Raw genomic sequence first — 18,531 nt, forward strand, 5'->3', positions numbered from 1 at the left:
TATTTTAGAACAGTGCATGATTATCTAATCATGTGCAGCGTCTTTGAGAAGTCACAGTTATCACACACACCGGATGCGTCACATTCAATTCAAGCAGCGCTCTAAAACTGTTTATTTAATCACCAAACGGACATAAGTTTGCTTCAGGAATGAACTATGTGGCATATGTGTTTAAAGTTCAGTGTTAAAAAAAAAAGAGCAAACGGAAAGAAAACGCGCAATCTGTATTACAGCTTTCTATATGAAGCATACAGACTGTATTAGAGCCACAGAAAGACCAACGTTTTGCTGTAAAATGCACAATACATAATTTATAGCCTAGGGTGAAGTCATTATGTAAATTTACAATGATTTGAGATTAATATAATGTTATTTAATAGATAACTATGTGAACGGCTGCATTTAAACTCGCGTTTGAAGTTTCCCACTCTGTGCAGCGCACAGTGTCACATGGCAAAACAAACGCAACACAGAAAAATATCGCCATGGATTTTGCAGATAACCGATAGTTCTACAAATCAACTATCGGTGCCGATTAACCAGCAAAACCAATGAATCGGTCGACCTCTGTTATAACAATGTGCATGATACGATACTCATCAAATAATAAAGAACTCTTTTCATGTCCCTTGACTCAGATTAAAAAGTAATCACGGCCAACAAAATAACTTGTGCTTGGTGTTAACTGTTAGCCACTCATAGCACTCGTAGTTGCAATCTTTGAAATGGTGCATAAAAATGTTGCTGGACTTCAGTTTAGGTGTAGGTCTTCCTTTCTCAGTTGTAGATCTTCATTTCTCAGTTATTCTCTTTTTTTCTGCAAAATAGCACCTTAAAAAAGCATTTTAGTAGATTGGCAACCAGGTCTGTAGGCTGTATTTTCTTTTCATTTAAACTTCTTTTCACTTTCGTACTTTGGAAATCCCTGACTAAAAGGGCAGTCTAACGCTGGGGGTAGCACTGGGCACGTCTCTAGACACAGAGGGTGTGCTGTCATTGAATGTCAAAATTTGATTGGCTGATGATTCTGTCACTAATGCTCGTAACAAATCAGATGTGACTTCTTTCATCAAAAGGGTAGCACAATCTGTAGTGCTGGCCATAGACTTTTTGTAATGTAGGATATTCCAGGTCAACCTCAACTAAACTAATCACAAGCAATGTGTGAACATTACACAAATGTAAATGATAACTAAATAGTCTTTAAAAGCTTTTTTCACACAATTTTGTTTTTTATAGGGCCAGCAGAGCCCTGCTCACCCTGTCGGCCCACCGCTGCTGTCAGACAACATCTCCAAGATGCTATAAACTGCAGGACTAAAAAGTACAATCATGAACATACACAACTGTATCATAAGTTTGGGAAGGTATGGTTTTTTTTGTGTTTTTGAAAGTCTTTTATGGCAACCACAGTTTAATATATGAAATGAATACAGTTTCACTACAATTTAAAATAATAGTTTTCTATTTGAATATATTTAGAGAAGTAATTTATTCCTGTGATGGTAAAGCTGTATTTTCAGCATCATTACTCCAGTCTTCAGTGTCACATGATCTTCAGAAATCATTCTTATATTCTGATTTGCTTCTGAAGAAACATTTCTGACTATTATCAGTGTTGAAAACCGCTGTGTTCCTTCATTTTTTCAGGATTCTTTGATGAATAAAGTTTTAAAACAGTATAGTGTTTGAAACAGAAATGTCTGTTTTAACTTTTGATAATTGATAAGACAGTGATAATAATTGAAAATGTTTATTGAGCAGCAAATCAGAATGATTTCTGAAGGATCATGTGACACTGAAGACTGGAGTAATAAAAATTAGCTTAGATCACAGAAATAAATTACATTTCACAATATATTCACGTAGAAAACTGTTGTTAAATTGTAATATTTCACAATATTACAGTTTTTTTTACTTGCTTTTGATCAAATAAAGGCAGCCTTGTTGAGCAGAAGAGACTTTTCTCAAAGACGTAAAAAGAAAATCGTACTGACCCCAAACTTTTAACGGTAGTATAAATTACAAATATAATGTTCCACCGACTGAAATGTATATTCCATTCTAAAGAGATGCCTGTTCCACAAATAATACATTTACAGGGATCACGTGAAACACTTCATCAATAAACTGATTTTTGAGAGCATTAGTGGCAGTGTGTCGATTTTTGTTTATTGATTGGTGAATTGGAAGTGGATGTGCGTTTATTAAACCTACTTGTGATTAAATCAGATATATATATATATATATATATAAATATATATATATATATATATATATATATATATATATATATATATATATAGCAAAATAAGCTCAAATTGAGGCAGCAGCATCTATGGTGCATGGCCTGTAGTGAGGTCACTAAATTCTAACACCAAGAATTTATCAAAGTCCACTAAAGGAAGCAAAACCTATTGGTATTTTACTTTGAAAATAGCCTTCCAAATAATATTTGGGGCTCGGACACACTTTTTTGTTGTTGTTTATATTAAATTAAAATACATAGTTTAGTATTCACACAACACATCTAATAACCATGCACTCCAGTTATATGTGATTAAATAAATAATATTTTTTCTGAAATAATATGAACAGCAGCAGCTATTCTAAACTTTCTCCTTTTTATTTCCTTTTTCTATCTCAGGATGGCCATCCCAAGGTTTCTAGAGATTACAGCAGCTCCAGACTGAATCCAAACTCACTTTTGAAGACTTCAGATGAGACCAACGCTCACAAAGACTACAGACAGACGACAACTGTGCATGAACACACAAAACATTGGACACACAAAACAAATATTATCCTTATTTTGCCTATAAGGGTAAATTTGATGATTTTCAAACTGCTTTATTGTAACGTCTCTTATATCTGTAAATGAACAATATTTACTCTCTGAGTTATGTGGACCTACATGTCCCCTTTTATTTGTAAGCATCACTTTAAAAATGTTGAAAGATAATGTTAATGTTAACTGAATACTAAACTAGAGACTTGTTTAGTAAGATTTTATCAGAAAATATTTTTGAACTTTTATCATGCAATTTAAAACATTTTAATTGCTTAATTAGTATTGTTTGCCTGGTTTTATTTTGTGTTTATGTAACTCTTTTTAAAAAGTTCTTGGCATAAAGTTCGCATGCGATGCTGACAGCACTGAACACATGACTTTTTATTATGAACTAGATGGTCTTCCCAGTGAGTCTCAGTCATCTCTGGCTTTTTAAACTGTAACCTTGAAACATGCATTTCCTGTAAACCTACTTTGAAATAAGTATTATTAAAAGGTGCTATACTCATACAACATTTAACCATGCAAGTACTTTAGTAATGGTTATTTTTGTTTTTACTATGGGTTTACTGCAAAAGCTGTAGTAAAATCATGGTGATTGTAGTAAAACTATGGTTGATTTTGTTTTTCTATGGTTTTACTGCAAAAGCTGTGGTAAAATCATGGTTAATGTTCAAAAGACTACAAATAATCCCGAATTATCCACTTTTGATCAAAGCATCTGGTAAATGTTATTGTATTTGTACATGTAATATGAAATAAATGAAAATATTAATAAAGTTGCGTCTGTTCTTGAGAGTGGTGTGTATTGTTTTATTATAAACCAGCGGCGGTAGCCGCGGGTGATCCGTAACGATGAGCAAAACGCCGGTGAACCGCGTCCACGCAGAGCGGCCGGGATGTATCGTCTCAGCATCGGCCGGAGAGCATTTCCGATCAGAGGCCGACGTCGCCGAGACATCTTGCCTATTAGCAAACGCTCCCTGAGCGATATCGTCCCGATGGAATTTTGTAGGTCGGCTCGACATCGGCACAACGTATGTGTGCTGTCTGGGAAATTATTTGTTTGGCAGCATACTATGTCTGCAAACAACATTTATTCAGACAGAACACTTAAACGTCAGGCAAAGCAGAGGGCTGACAATATTCTTAGTGAGGTTTACGTCAATGCTGAATCTGATGCAGCCGAAGAAAAAAACGCCCCTGCTGATGATGTGTGGTCAGATGCTGCATCTGATTGGCCTGTGTCCTATGAATCAGATGAGTTAGAGACTGAGTTTAATGTTGACGAAAACGTGATAGATGGATTTTGGTCAAATGCTCTGACAGAAACTGACTCAAGTGATGATGAAATTGTTGAGTCTGCAGAGTGTCTTGGGGAGGAGCTCAGAGACTGGGCAATAGACAGCCAAATACCACAATGCCATCTAAATGGGCTGTTGGGCATCCTGAGAAAATATCATCCATATTTCCCAAAGGATGCCCACACTCTTTTAGGCACTCCAACTAATTATGAGGTCCAGCAGATGGCTGGTGGCACCATGCATTATTTTGGAGTTGAGAAAGGCATTAGGCATGTGTTAAACCAGACAGACCCTCTCCCAAAGGCCATTCATTTACAAGTGAATATTGATGGACTACCTTTGTTCAAAAGCAGCAATAAGCAGTTCTGGCCCATTCTAGGATTGGTAGAGGAAGACAAAACAAAGCAACCATTCGTCATCGCTTTATATCTTGGATCTAAAAAACCAGAGAATGTCAATCTGTTCCTAGAATCATTTGTGAATGAATATGGAAAGCTTAAATTAGAGGGTGTGGATGTAATTGGCAAATGTGTAGACATTAAAATTTCAAATTTTGTTTGTGATGCAAGTGCGAGGGCTTTCGTAAAAAACATTAAAGCCCACAATGCATACCACGGCTGTGAAAAATGCACACAGGAGGGAACATGGGCGGAAAATCGCATGACTTTTCCTGAAGTCGATTCACCTTTACGGACAGATATGTCTTTTATTAATAAAGACGATGAGTTTCACCATAAAGCGACCAGTGTGTTGACAAAGGTTGGAATTGGTATGGTCTCCCAATTTCCATTAGATGTTATGCACCTGGTTTTTCTTGGGATTGTGAGAAAGTTGATAGGGTTTGGATGAGGGGACCACTTCCATCTCGTTTAGGTGCTCATCAGATAGGCCAAATTTCTGCAGTGCTTATGTCCTTTGCCATGAGACTCCCCAGAGAGTTTGCACGGAAAGGGAGATCCCTTGTTGAGGTAGATAGGTGGAAAGGAACAGAGTACAGAACTTTTCTCCTGTACACTGGTCCAGTAGCACTGAAAGACCATCTGCCGAATGTTCTATACCACAATTTTATGCTTCTGCATGTAGCCATTCGAATATTATGCTGCCCCTCACTGTTTCTCCAGTACTGCAATTTTGCTGAAAAGTTACTGATCACCTTTGTCGAGCATTTTCAGTCTGTTTATGGTAAATACGTTGTGTATAACATACACAGGCTGATACATCTTGCCAATGATGCAAGGCAGTTTGGTGTGCTGCATAATTTCGCAGCTTTCCCATTTGAGAACTTCCTCTACACATTAAAAAAAATTATAAGGACCCCTACCCAGCCCCTTCAACAGATCATCAGGAGATTGTCAGAAAAAGCAAGTGTCAGAACTAAAATAAGGGTGTGCAAGGATGGTTTTTACCAGGAACATAAGAATGGGCCTTTTCCATCCAATGTGACATCTCAGCAGTTTACACAGTATAAGAAATATGTAAATGGTGGAACTTTAATTAGTTTATCAGAGGGAGACAACTATATTCTGTTCAAGGGAGATATTTATATAGTGAAAAACATTTTAAAAGACAAGGAAGCATCGCATCGCATCGCACACCTATCCCATTGATTCATCAATTCTTGATATATCCTTTGTGAAACAACCCGGGTAGTCATTGACTATTGTTCCTACACAGACTGTTTCAAAAGTCCTTCTTTTACAGTATAAGGATGGGTTTGTGGCATATCCTTTACTGCATACTGCTTGATTTCCCCAACCCCCCCCCTCCCTTCTGTATCTGACAAATGTACAGAACCTACCAATCATAAAGAATAATAACAATAAGACTAGGAAATATTTTGGTTTAGATAGATTTCCACTGGGTAAGTAATAGAGCTTCAATAAATGTATATAGTTTGTATCACTAGATATATATATATATATATATATATATATATATATATATATATATATATATATATATATATATATATATATATATTATAGATTTATTCTATAGTTGTTTTTACTGAAAAGAGTGAGACAGAGGTGATACCAAGTGACTGGCTGAGCATCGACAAAATAATTTCCTTTTGGCCCCCATATAATGGTACAAAATGTAGAAAAGCTGTTGAAAAAAATGAAACTCCTGATGAAGAATGGAACGAATATATAACTGAATGGGTGGCTGAGTATGGTAAGTCTTTAAGGAATTAATTATTACTGAGAAATATAGAGAAGTAACTGTTCAAAAATTAAAAGATGCTCCTTGTGAGTTATGCCAAGCAATTCTTTTCAAATGTTCAGATAATAGGCTTAGTGATGTTGTTTGTTTCTATGTTTAGATTCCTATGAAAAAGCCAGAAGAAAGCTGGTGAAGTTTTGTAAAGGCAACAGTTTGGAGTCTACAGATGAGGACAGTGTACGGAAAAGAGTGTATGTTTCCTCTGTTCTCCTTTTATAGCCTACTGCTTCTATGCACTGCGCTTTTAAAATATTGATTACTCTTAATGTGTCCAACAGACCATCATCAAAATATGTAAATGGGTTTACATCTAATACAGCCTCAGGAAGACCTCCAGTGCAGGCCTCAACAAGCTGGCTCCACACAGGTACAGACGAAAACATACAGTGGTCATTGCATCATTTCCCAACATAGCTGGTCACCACAGATTCCTTAAATCCAAGACTTGGGAATATGGTCCCCTTAGAATTATTTAATTAATTTCCTGTGAATAAGCCACAGGAGAGTGTTTTATGCAAGTAAAAAAAAAACATTAATACCATATTAACCACTCTCGTGTATTAACCTAAAGAAATTTAGCAAGATAAATGTCTAAACTGCAGCTAATAGTTGGGAAATTACAGTACAAGGTTATATCTGACATTTCTGTCAAAATTGAGTTGTAGTAAACTATATTTAATTCCAAGGGGACGATATGTTGAAAGGAACTTTTGAGCATTGGTCACTTTCCTGTTGTATAAGATCTCAGCGAAACTGTGGACGGAAGTAAATGTTGTGATGTTTGGCAATGTATTATACATTGTACGGATTCAGTCTCTTACTGTTCCATATGCAGAGACAATGGAAAGACCAAAAAAAAAAAAAACTTCTGCAGTAATGGAGCCAAAAGACTGAAATTGCCAGCCATACCACCATTTGCACCATCAGCACCTGCTGTGACAGTCCCTGAAACAAGACAAGATGGTACGTAGAATTATTCCAAACCTTTTACAATAGGGTTTTTTTTTTTTAAAAGGAGTTTTTAGTAATTTCCTTTTTAGTCTCTAACATGGATTAGAAACTGTTCAAGGAACAAAATAAAATGTATGTAACCAAAAATGAGAATAAAACCAACTTCGCCTGGCTAAGTTGTACTATTTTCAAATGATAAACCTTTTAAGCCCTGCTTTTAAAAATTAGCCTTAATATCAATGAGCTTTGATTTACAACCACAAAAAAAAAAAAAAAAAAAAAAAAAAAACTGGGGACGTCATGTAAAATGCAAAATAAATAAAAAATTCCAAATCTTGTAAAATCATATTTAGCTGAAAAAAACACATAGACAACATATGAAATGTTGAAAATGTCAAATTTTACTATTTTATGGGAATTGTAAGCACATTTTGAATTTAATGCCAGCAATATGTCTAAAAAAAAAGCTGGGATAGATTCAACAAAAGATGGGAAAAGTTATGTTATGATAGACAACTAAAGAAGAGATGCAGACTCTCTCTTTATATGTTCAATTCTAGTTATAATGATGCATCGTATGTTTGTCTGATTCAGAAAGAGAACTCCGGCTCTACCAGATGCTGGAAGAGATAAAGGGTCAAGTCAGGCAGAATACGCTCCTCCTTCAGGCCATTATGCGAAGAGAGAATGCAGCTGAAGTTGTAAATGAGGAGTTTCAGTTTCCATTAAGGAGAATGACAGGCATAAAAGATCTGGAGGATAGGCTGTCAAACAGAGACACACAACGTTCTTTAGTAAATTCTAATGATGTTCTGTTACTTCACTTAAAAGAATACTAACATACGTAGAGAGAGATCTAGATTTACTGCTGCTTAACACATGATTTTTTTTCATAGACAATATATCTTACCAGCTTGGGTGGAACATCTGCCAAAGACATTGTCCACAGAATCATGAGGGAAATAATAACCAATGAGTTGGCCAACAATTTTAATTGGCAAGGTAGAGGACAGAAGAGCCCATTTTCTACACTCTTGCTAGCAAAAGTTGTTATAGGTGATATGTTTTAAAAAAACATTCGAACATTCAAAACTTAGACATAACTTTGAAATAGCAAACGAGGAAACAACCCCTTACAGTCTCACATAATGTGTCATTGAATAAAATACAATGCAAGTCAATGAAAGAATGCCAAATAATCCATTAATCATACAGAACTCTACAAAATACATCTCAGATATGATCTATCTGCTAACCCTTTCTCTGTTTAATTTTCTTTAATTTCATGCTGACAGATGCAGCCAAAAAACAAGGAGCAAAAGTGGTGGAAGCAGAGGAAAAAATAAAAACCTGGCTGAAGTATAGTGGAGACCGAAATGGAGGAAGAAAAAAAAAAGAGCAACAGAAAAAGGTACACAAGCCCTTTTATGTCTGATCAAATATGTTAGAAATTATTATATATATTAATATATAAGTTTTAAGTAATTTACATTTTTATAATTACTATATTTTTTTCTTTAACACAGAAAAGCAGAAGCCTCAAGCAGATTCCAGCAGCTGTGAAAGTGAATGTAAGTGTCTTCCAATGATTGTTTTTTCTTCCTCTGTCTAACCCCACCACTAAACAGAGGTGTATTTCATCTTTACTAGGCGTACACTGCATTAAGATGTATAAAAAATTTGCTACCCCAACATGATGAAAATTTTGTGCAGGATTTTTATTTTTTTTCTGTTTTGGGTTGTGTAGTGAAAATAGAACGACAAATCTTAAATGTTCTAAAAAGTTGTTTGTATGTTGTTTTTTTACATGAGTATGCTGCTACTTCTTCTCCGCTCCGTCTAAATCATCAGAGCCACACACAATCTCTAATTTGCTTAAAACTCTGCAGAATACGGAAGAGAGTCTGCACATTTTCTCATTAAACTGCAATAAGTTAATTTTGTTACCAATAAATTCATTTTTATAACCAATTCAGTTTGTCAGTTGTGCCGCCTCTTAATGCAATTCAACAATGAATAGGCCAGGTCACAATCTTAAAATTTGAGGGTAAGGTAGGTAAAGCCTATTTATTTGTAAGTTTGCAGATTTACTATTAATGAAGTTGGCAGATGGTTAAAATAGACTATATTTTTAAATTTGTTAGGTCTGCTGGCTGTCCAATGACATGGTTGGCCCAACGTTGGCCCAATGTTGTTTTAGTGGTTTTTAAGTTGGCAGAAGGTTGGTAAGGTATTTTTAGGTTGGCAGAAGGTCTGATGGCCGTCCAATAATATGGTTGGCCCAACGTTGGCCCAACACAACAACAGTCATTGGGCCAACGTCTGTTTGCTACCTGGGTATTCACCTTATTTTCCATGGCAACAACGGTGCCGCCATTGCGCTCGTTTTGTCATTTTACTTCCGGCTGAGGGACCGGATGTAACGTACCTAAGCTAGTGACTGGCTAGATAACAGAACGCAGAACGAACAGAAGTATGATATATGCTCAGTTAGGGGCTGCATAACAATTGTATTAAAAAAACAATTGCACCAACGATGTAGCGAACACATTGTGACGCGGTCGGAGTGTTGTGGTGCACTTTACAATTTATACCCACCACCTAAAGAAGAGAAGCACCTGAGGAAATGGATGACGGCGCTAAATTTGAAGCGCCCACCCAAGGGCTCTTATGTGTGTTTGTACCATTTCATGGACGGGAAGGTGACTGACGAACACCCTTAACCCGAGAAATGGCTCGACTACGATGTGCCGTTAAAGAGGTCACGCCGGGGATGAAAAGGTTGTCAGATTCGGGTAAGCTAACCTTAACTAGCTATGTGTTTGCTCGCCTAACGTTAGATTTCTGAAGTCCGTTCTATGAATACATATAAGATCAGTAACAGGCAGTTAACGAAGTACAACGAATTTTCCATGATTACCATTGTCCACCTATTTATTTAATATTTACGGTAGTACAAGATATTATAGTACATTACAATAGCTCACATTATTCCTGTTACAGAGATTGCAGGTGATAGCAGGCCAGCTATCTACATTTCTCATTCAGATACTGACCTACGTTTGAACACTACAGTTAACAGTGTGTATGTTTTGTCTCTCTCTCTCTCTCTCTCTCACACACACACACACACACACACACTGTTCTAAGTTCGGGTCACATAATATATTAATTCTCATGATATATTGTAAGTACTAATGTAAAAATGTTTAATTATTTCCACAGATGTATCGATGACCGCCAGTGATGCAGTGGACAACTGTGAGGTTGATCAGATCCACATGCCCCTGATGTAGCTGAAAGTCACCAGAAGTTACCTGCTGTGATAGATATTTTTTATGAACCTTTACAAAGTCACCAGAAGTTACCTGCTGTAATAGATATTTTTTATGAACCTTTACAGTGTCACCTGACACTACCTGCTGTAAATAGTTTTTATTTATCTTAATTTGATCTTTTTTTCATCTTTAATCTCTGATTTGAAGGAATAAGTCATGTCATGTTTGCAAGTTAATTCCATCTTGGTTTATTAAATATGGAAATTAAATGTTGAAATTGTATAGGATGGTCAGTAGAAGGTGTCTCTTGCTTCCTGGAAACAACAAACACTGATCAACACATCACAAATGATTTTATACAACTTATATTAAATAATCCATGTTCTAAAAAACAAATCACAGTCTGTCTCTTGTTTAACAAAACTGATTTAAAACAACTTATTTCATATAGTTAGTCTTCACCCACACCCTCTACATCCCATCCCAATTACCTAATATCCTATCCTTAACCTAATTAGTCTCATTCCTGCTTATTTACAAAGCTGCAAGCATCTTGTGGAAAGCAGCAGGTCGGCTGCCTGAAACTCATCTGACACAAGGAAGCATACACTTAAAATAAAAGGTTTGTAGTCTAGCTCCAGTCTTGGCACAGAATTGCTCATTGTGTGGCACATGCTGTGAGGGAACCCAGATGAGCAGCTTAAAGGTCCTCAGCCCTGTACAGAACATGGCAAACCTAAAATACATTTCAAAGCTTTCACAGTTGTCTTATTTCAGAATTATTCATTATTATTACACTTGACGTTTATCTACAATATTCATTGATTAGACTTAATGTACACCTACCAAATCTTACCTTTCCTCACCTTTTGCATATACACTGTGCAGAATTAAGAAGCAATTAAGCTGATTTTCTGATCATATTTTTTGGTAAAATTTACCAATTCCAAACCAAACCAATCTTAACTATTAATTTTGCCATTAATCTTTTATAAGTGATATATAATCTTTTTTTGGCTTGTTTTATCTGTAAAATAAAATCTGCCTAATAATTATGCAAACCTGGATTTAAGGCGTTTTTCACTTCCAAGTTCCAGCCTCCTCCTTTTCTAATGCATAATTGATAAACGTTCACTTACCTTACTCCACTGTACAATTAAGTTATTAGACAAAATACTTAGTCTGATGATGGTCATCAAACACGTTATTATACTTTTAAACATTTATAACTTCGTGTATATTAACATCACACACACACACACGCACAAAACTCGTTAACACGTTAACAGCGTCGATGGATGGGACAATTTGAGACCATTTGATCGTCGTAAGACGTTTTCATCGTGCTCCCAATTTATAACATAACGTTCTTTGTCATTTCGCCACAGTCATAGCTGGCTATAAACAATCTTACAACTACTAAACTAGTAACCGGACGTGCCGTTATCGGTTTAGCGGAAGTCGGGTGACAAAATGCGGAAATGCGAAGTATTAAAAGTGGGCGGGGCGGAATAAGGTGAATCGATAGAACCAGAGCCATATAGAGAGAGAGAGTTGCGACAACGGAAGTTCGAAATGTTTGGTTGTCACGTGATTCATGTAGACTCCAAATAGTTCCAGGAAGTGCGTTGGCGGCCATTCAAACTGATAGAGTAGAGTGACAGAACTGCGATTTCTGGTAATAAGGAGTCAATAAATGCATTTATTTTATATATTTATACAACACTCTGACATATGTATGTAGCATGAGTATGTAGTTACAGCGATGTTGTTTTTAAAATATCAAATCGGGTAATATTTGAGGATTAGTGTTCAATTACCGTTATTTTAAAAACGTATTTCAGGCTAATGTTAAGTTGTATAAACACGGGTTACTGTTGCCTTTTTACGTTACATATTGTCCATTTTTTCACTGATCTAATGTTAACTCATGTCATATTGATGACTTTCAGGTAGTACAGAGACAGGCTGGTGACAGGTGATTTTCAGCTCGCACCGCACTATGGGTCAATTAACTGTTACCAGCAGTAATTAGCATGTTAAATAAATGTAAAATGAAGCTTACTGTTTATAATTCTTACAATACTTATTCAGGTACACAATATATTCAGGTTTAAAACAACTTAAGCATACTCGTATATAAACATGCAAGTTACACTGCCATTCAAAAGTAATGATGCTGAAAATTCAGGTTGGCATCACAGGAGTATATTCCATTTTAAAATAGAAAACAGTTATTTTAAATTGTAATTATACCATAAACTATTTACAGCAATTCGTGAATACATTTCTAATAAATTTAATAGCATGACAAGCATTTTGTATGTGTCCTTTCTTTAATGTTGTACTTGCATAGTATCCACCATGGTTTGCTGTGCTGCATGGGGATGCTCCACTCGGTCAGAGAAAGGTGTGCGAATGTATGGCTTCCCCGCAGACATGGAGAGGATAAAATAATGGTTGGCTCAAGTCAGCAATCTAAAAACTAATAAAAATTACAACAACAAAAAATTGTTAGGTAATTATACTTAAACTTATTTGCACTTTTTTACATTGACAATGTTTTACTAGAAATAAGGAACAAGCAAAGTCTTGCAAAACCCAGGGAGCGGAGACTCATGGTGAGACATTGCAGGGAGTCATCAGTGTTACCTATAACTGTGCATTTAACCACCATGTGATATGTACTGTATGTGGGTAGACAAAAAAAAAAAGGTGTGTGTGTAAACTAAACTGAAGTCAGTATGCAGACAAATTGCGGCAAAGCAATTTGTCATGACCAAAAAATTCAAGAGTAGGCTGAGGTCAGATGCTATTCCCACAATCTTTGTACATCGTCCTGTGGTCAAAAAGAGGAGGGCCCTGCTCCACGATGCACCCCTAGACCTGTGAACAAGAAATGGCTGCTGATTACAGCTATGTTATTTCAGGTGATTCATATATAATAAGTACAAACTCGTACTAGTTGAAGTAAAGTGATGTGATTTTTTCAATATTTAAAATTAGCAAAACCATGTATTCTACCTCTATCAGTTTCAAAGGTTGAGGAAAAAAGAACGAGGATACTCAGAGAAGGTAAAGTGAGAGTGAAGAAAAAGGACATGGCTAGAGAGGAGAGACGGGGACAGGTGACACTGCCCAGTCAACCAGCAGCAAGTCAGTCAGCAGCCAGTCAGCATTCCAGTGATCCATCAGCCAGTTACCAGGGTCTATTAAAAAAATTTAAGAGACAAAAAAAAAAAAAAAAAATCAAACAATGCAAAGGCACCACTAAGAAAAATAATGAAAATTCAGCTATCAAAAAAAAAGGTCCCCTCAGCTCTCCTGACCTGCATCCTCACTGATGCTCCATCCCAGAACAGTTCAGTGGCACCACTAATCCTCCACCCACCAGCACCCACAGAATGTTACAGTATGTTACTTTTATACACTAACAAGTCTAAGTATATAATACAGTATTATTATATAATATAGACAGAATAGTAAATGAATCACAATGACTAAAAACACTCCACCCATGTTTTTGCAAACTCAATTCACTCTAAATGTATATCAATAGGGTGCATTTTATTATTAAGTAATTTAATACGTGTAATAAGGAACAAACTTTATAACCTCATTTTTACCACTTCCACTCACCGCTGTCACACGTTATATTGAACTAACGCAGGGCTCTCAAGTTTTGAAGACAGGCAAGAGTGACAACCCCCCCCCCCTCAAGTTTTTCTATCAGTGAGACAGAAGACATAGAGAAAGCTAGTCAAATACAGGCTTCTTATAGGATATATCTCTGGGTTATACAAGTTTCAAGTTTTTGAAACTTGTCATATAGTACACATAAATAACATTTATCAGTCATGAAATTTGTTGTGCTCAAAGTAATCTCAACTTTACAGAATTTTAAAAAAAAATAGAAAGTAGATAAATAGAAGAGGTAAAATAAAAAAGGATTAATTTAGGTTGAATGATTAATTCTAAAAAGTGACAAGTGTACCATTTAGGAGAGTGAAGATGGTTGAGTAAAGTTCAGCATTCTGATGGCTTGAGGATAGAAACTGTCTCTGAATCTACTAGAGCTGTTTTTGATGCTCTTATATCTTCTACCAAATGGCAGAGGGGTGAATATATTGTTATTGGGATACCATACTTTTAAAAATTTTGTATCCATATTCCATCATCAGAAAGACCACTCAATCCATAGAAAAGGTGTATTTGTTGTTAATAAGCATACAGGTTAATCTCCCTATGTGACTTCAAAGCATTATTTGGCAGTTGGTGCAGTGAGTCCTGTTGGCTAAGTAACAGACACTCATGAAAAACTGATGCTAATTATCTGGGAAACATTCTCTAACAGCAGTCAAGTTGTCATTGTTTGTGTCAAACAAGTTGTGAATTTGTTGTAACAGGAGATCATTACTTACTTTGTGCTCAAAGTGATGCTCGGAGCTCAGTGGTTTCCTCTGTGGGTGAACGAGGAAGATGGTGAACAATTCCAGGATGCTTTTTTTTCATTGGTTGTTGCTTTAAATCTTACCCAGATACAATAGTGCTATTTTCTGATTGGCTTTTGTGTAGCCTATTTCTTTTTTTTGATTGGCTGATAAGTGACCGGCTCGATTAAGAACTCCAGGGGAGACGCGCTTGATTCCTGCCGGTTTCCATAGTGAGAGCGGCGCGACCAGATAACTTTTATTAACTATATATTATAAATAGTTTTTCTGCGTGAGAAATACAATGTGTGGCGGGAGTGCGTGACAAAAGACCGAAATGAGTGACTGTCACGCTCAATGCGTGACACTTGAGAGCCCTGCTAACGTAATAGGCTATGTAACGTTAGCTAACCTTCCCCACCCTGCAAAAAAATGTTTATACTCCTTTTTTTCTTATTGCAAACACGATGGATGAAACTGAATTATGAGAACAGATTTTACAATTATTAGGGTGTTCGTTACTAACTTTATTCAGCTCCAATCCTAGCCTAATCTGTTAGTTATCTGATAACAAACCTTAAATCTACTCATTTAATGAGTGATAATCTACTAGAAGGTTTTAATTTGCAATGTATTGTTATTAAGATGTACTGATAATATTCAATCTTATTATTTAAACGTCTTACCTTTTAAAAGTGCATCGCGAACGGTTTGTTCTGCTGCATCTCTACGGCGCGGCATCGGTTTGCTGCTACTTCCGGGAACTATTTAGAGGCTCCACGAGCCGCCATTGCTGTAAAAAAGCGTTCCATTAGAGTCAATGGAGTTGTCGCAACTCTCAAGCTGCGTCCGAAATCGCATACTTCCATACTATATAGTAGGCGAAAAACAGAACTACTTCCGGCCGAATTCCGTAGTATGCATAGGATGGACACTACTCTATCCCATGAGGCGACGGGAGAGGACTCGTCATACTCATATTCGAAAATAACGGAAAATCGTGACGCCGCTGTTTTGAAGTGAAAGTACCTTATGGATAAACGCTGTTCATTGTGGTTAAAGTGTACTTGTTTAACATAATCCAAGTAAACGACTGACTTGTTAAAGTTTTACATATTGTAAACTGATGAGACTATTTTGTAAATTGAGTTTAAAAATATGTTTAATAATCATTATCGACGAGAGGCTGTGCCTCATCTTGTTAAGGCTGCTTTCTACAGACGGCTCGTTAAGTAATTTAATTATATAAAGTTACAAAATGTTAAGTAATTGAAACGAGTTAAATTACATTTTACTAGTGTTTATATTTTGATTTAAAAAAATTGTTGGATAACTTACAAGGCAAACTATTGTTAATAGGTGCCTCAGTTTGATCATAAATCATCAGTAATGTGTAAATCCTGTTCTGATGTTACAGAGACTGATGAACACAATCTTGTTCTCATCCACTGATTAAACCCTATTCACTGGAAAGCATAATTCAGTAAGTATATAAATTAAAATTAATCTTAACTACACACACTCTTTACATGTATTTATGTTAGGATCATCACTGATTTATGCTGGGTTTTTTTTATTACAATATGAATTTCCAGGTGCTATTTTGTCAGTTGAAAAGTACTTAATAGCAAATAACTTTTGAAGCAGTTGTGTGCACTGATTTTGTAGCAGTTTCCAGTTGTTTTTTTAACATCTGAAGAATGTTGTCTTGAGAATGGGTGCCACACTTTAGAGAAATACCCATACAAATTATTCTCTTTATGTATTTATTTTTTTATTTTTTATTTCTACATGGATAAGAGCACAAAGCTTCAGACAAAACCACATTAACATTTTCATAAAGTAGTATAATAGAGCTTAAAGCAGCAGCAAAAGGGAATTTCTTAAGACGTTTCTATAATAATGTCAGGAAAATAAACTTCAGCAGCTTCATTTCAGTAACTGTAGATGAGGACTTTAAATTTGGGAATCAAAAATGAGTGTAAAACAGTGCAAATCTAAAATATACCCCAGGGATAAAGTAATACATATTATAAAATTAAACTTGTTGTAAATATGTTGGTATGCTATGTTATGTGATATGTTTCTAGATTTTCAAATTGTAAAATTTTCATTTTCAACTGTAATATGAATTCCCAGTTATGAGTGTAATATATTTATGTGTATATATATAAATACACACACGTTTAAATTTAAATACTTACATGTGTATTTATACATATTTATGTGATTTTTTTTATAGTATTTATATTTCTTAAATAACTAATATATGTATATCTTGATTTGACAGTCTTAAAATTACCTTACACAACTTACACAAGCTTAAACAATAGCACTATGAGAACATGAACTGATTCACAGAGTCTTAACCTGTTCGACTGTCCTACAGGTAATCTGCTCTTGAAGAGCTGCACACGGTCGTCTGCTGTGACACAGCTGTGGTCTGTTTGTCCCGCACATGCTCTCCTGTGCTGACTTCTGTGTTTTGGGGTTCCAGTGTATCATCGTCATGATCCTCTACAATTTGTGGATCCGCAATGTACTCATTCAGAAGACGGAGGTTGTGGAGCACTGCACAGCATGCAACAACATCTGCACAAAGGCAGAACTCACTTCCAGGGCCTTGAAGAAGAAGAAGATGGAGCACAGCTTGTCTTCATCATCCTGAAGGCTCTCTCAACAATGTTCTGTGCACGAGCATCATTGGTGTTGAATCAAAGCTGTGCAGGATTCTGTTCAGGCTCTCTGTCTGCTGTGATGAGGCAGATGTGTGCACTCAAACAAGGACACCCACCATCTCCCAGGATGTGTTTTCCTGCAGGTGGATACAGGCCTCCAGAGTTCTTCAGCACCCTGGCATCATACACAGACCCGGGATACTCAACAAAGATATCAAGGTACTTCCCATGGTGGTGACCTGCAGCTGAACAGAATGAAACCGCTTCCTGTTGAAATAACATTAGGCATCACTTGCTGGAGGTTCAGTTTGTATGTGACAGCCATCTATTGTGTCAGCTACCAGAAGAAAAGCTGCTTCCACTGCCTCCAGGTCATCTGTGGTGAAGAAGGCAATCAGCCTCCTCAAAATCCCCATGACAGACCTGACCTGCTCATTCTGTGCACAATGTTATGCAGCTCTTGGATGTCAAAGGCCATTATTGATAGCAGCCTGTATGACGCTGTTCACAGTCTGTTAATATGTAGTTTTTGTTTTTTAGAATAAAATTTCAATAGGTTACACATTTTTTGCTGATATATCTATATCTAACTATATGTATTTACATATGTGTGTATATTGTCTATAATGTATATATTATGTATGTATTTATGTATATATTTTGATGTGTGTATGTGTGTTTCTGTGTATATTTCTATAATGTATTTGTGTGTATTTATGTGTGTGTGTGTGTGTGTGTGTGTGTATTTGTCTAAGCATTCATTCAAGTTTATTAATTAATTTATGTTCGTTTTGTGTAATTTTATTTGTATTTATTTATTACAATAAATTACTTTATATCCTTACATAAAATCAGGCTGTCATTCTGTTCACAGCT

General features: G+C 36.0%; 2 long non-coding RNA genes across 4 annotated transcripts in view; both read left to right on the top strand.

Annotated features, from left to right (window-relative positions):
* Positions 1-1,320, top strand: part of LOC127953468 (uncharacterized) — a 7,264-nt gene extending 5,944 nt beyond the window's left edge. For 2 of the 3 annotated variants that reach the window (XR_008153203.1, XR_008153202.1), the window contains exon 7: positions 1,240-1,320. This is a non-coding gene — a long non-coding RNA (uncharacterized LOC127953468). The remainder of the gene's footprint in view (positions 1-1,239) is intronic. The other variant, XR_008153204.1, reaches the window with a different exon arrangement.
* Positions 1,321-6,130: 4,810 nt separating this feature from the next.
* LOC127953486 (uncharacterized) lies at positions 6,131-18,384 on the top strand. Its single transcript, XR_008153239.1, has 8 exons — positions 6,131-6,270; positions 6,419-6,509; positions 6,597-6,685; positions 7,154-7,281; positions 8,565-8,680; positions 8,796-8,840; positions 16,395-16,460; positions 17,367-18,384. It is a non-coding gene; the product is annotated as an uncharacterized LOC127953486 (long non-coding RNA).
* The last annotated feature ends 147 nt before the right edge of the window (positions 18,385-18,531 follow it).

This window comes from Carassius gibelio, chromosome B3 (assembly GCF_023724105.1).
Source record: "Carassius gibelio isolate Cgi1373 ecotype wild population from Czech Republic chromosome B3, carGib1.2-hapl.c, whole genome shotgun sequence".
Taxonomy (NCBI): domain Eukaryota; kingdom Metazoa; phylum Chordata; class Actinopteri; order Cypriniformes; family Cyprinidae; genus Carassius; species Carassius gibelio.